This window comes from Cyprinodon tularosa, unplaced genomic scaffold (genome assembly GCF_016077235.1).
Source record: "Cyprinodon tularosa strain WSP-4 unplaced genomic scaffold, ASM1607723v1 ctg554, whole genome shotgun sequence".
NCBI classification, from domain to species: domain Eukaryota; kingdom Metazoa; phylum Chordata; class Actinopteri; order Cyprinodontiformes; family Cyprinodontidae; genus Cyprinodon; species Cyprinodon tularosa.
This window is the reverse complement of record NW_024039290.1, coordinates 648,743-650,600: the sequence shown is the minus strand read 5'-3', so window position 1 is coordinate 650,600 and position 1,858 is coordinate 648,743. Positions and strand designations below refer to the sequence as shown.

The 1,858-nt window shown below is 44.7% G+C and overlaps 1 long non-coding RNA gene across 1 annotated transcript; it reads left to right on the top strand.

The window, feature by feature from the left end:
• The first annotated feature begins 822 nt into the window (after nt 1-822).
• On the top strand, nt 823-1,091 carry LOC119796640. Its single transcript, XR_005282499.1, has 2 exons — nt 823-939; nt 1,008-1,091. It is a non-coding gene; the product is annotated as an uncharacterized LOC119796640 (long non-coding RNA).
• The last annotated feature ends 767 nt before the right edge of the window (nt 1,092-1,858 follow it).

The following is a 1,858-nucleotide window of genomic DNA, read 5'->3' as shown; positions in this document are numbered from 1 at the left end:
AAAAAAAATTCAACCTTTTATTTTTTCCATATGTGATCATGTCTTCATTGAGAATGTGCAATATAAAACGTTTTCAAAATAAAGAACAAACATTACATAAATAACTATCTGATGATTACTTATTAACAGTATTATTATGCATAATAATGCATATGTCTGTGTTATAAATTGCATACAACCTACCTCCAGATGGCCACAAATCTGTCCCGGGACATATTTTGGGGGAACTGCGTCCTGAAGAGAGGTTTACATACACAGCCCAATAAATGTCTTCATCTCCGTCACAGTCACGGGTGACCACTTTGCCATCTTTGCTCTTGTTGGAGTTTGGTTTGTTTGGTCACTGTACCTATTCGTCTCGGTAACTAGATGCATCCAAAGTTCTTCATTAAAAATATGCTCAAATGCCTGCAGCGGTGTGGCGTCTGCAGGCAAATCAACTTTCACTCCAGGTGTGCGGTTGAAAACACTCCGTGCATTGCGGTGGTAGTTCGATTGGTTCAGCGCGTTCAAAGTCATCATTTCATCTATACCGTCATCAAAGCCGACACACTCCTCAAAATCACTGCCTTCCGACAACTCTTCTCTGTCAAACTCCTCCATGTTTGCTTGAAAAAAACTTCTTTCTTCTTGCTTGACTTATATGCTCTCCCGGCGTCAATGGTAGAATGACGCAACAGCACCCCCGGCTTGAATGGTAGAAATGCGGTAATGCTTTCCCGGCCTAAATGGGTTAACCTGCCGAGCCTGCCCTCTGAGCCAAACCTGAAGACTCTCTTCTGGATTTCCAAGCAGCTCTGGATTTAGAGCTGGGAATTCAAACCAAGGTCAACACCCTCACTAGAAGTAACACGCTGAAACAGTTATCGGACTCTGCTGAACCAAACCATCTCCGGACCCAACAGTTCCTCTCCCAAAGTCTCTTCTACGCATCTCAAGGTAAAAACCAGAATCTCTCAAGATCAATTCCAACCAAGCCAACGCTAACTGAACTGTCTCCCTCACAGACTCCAGTGAACCAGTCCCCAGGCCTGAACCAGCAAACTGTACATTTACTACGTGCTTGTGTAACAATAAACTTGTTAACTTTTCCCCTGAGTCCGTTGTGTTCTGCATCTTGGGCCTCTCAGTAAACCCATCATAACAGAACACTGCGGCCAAACACAAGGTCCAGCAGATCACCTCCGCCGTCGATTGGAAGAGCAGGAGGCTCAAATCCATGGACACGCTCTGGCTCTTTGTGAGTTAAATACCCATATTGAAATGCAGAACCAAATGCTTCAGAGCTATGCTAACTACATGAACAGCGCTAACGCCACGCCGGCGCCGCAACCATTTCCGGGTCCAGTTCCACCTCCGAGGTCACCGGCAGTGACGTCATCCGAGTTCCGTCCAAGTCTACCTGAGAAATTCTCCGGTAATGTAAAAGACTGCAAGGGATTTTTATTTCAATGCCGTCTAATTTTTCAGAACTCTCCTGGCAGTTTTCCCACGGACCACAAGAAAATAACTTTCATTTTATCTCAATTGACAGGAAGAGCCCTGGCCTGGGCTCAAGCCAGGTTTGCCTCTGATGAAAGCCTAGATTGTCAATACTCAGACTTTATTTTTGAGTTTTCTCAAGTTTTCAACCAGGAGACCGATCAAACCCTTGACTCTCGTGCTCTTTTTCATCTCAAACAGGGGAATTCGTCAGTGGCAGAGTTCTCTATTAATTTCCGGGTTAAGGCTGCAGCTTCCGGATGGAACCAAAGTGCTCTAAAGGGCGCCTATTTTGAGGCATTAAATGAAAATATAAAGGATGAACTGGCTACCCTCGATGAACCTGCTACTCTCGAGGAACTTATCCATTTGACAA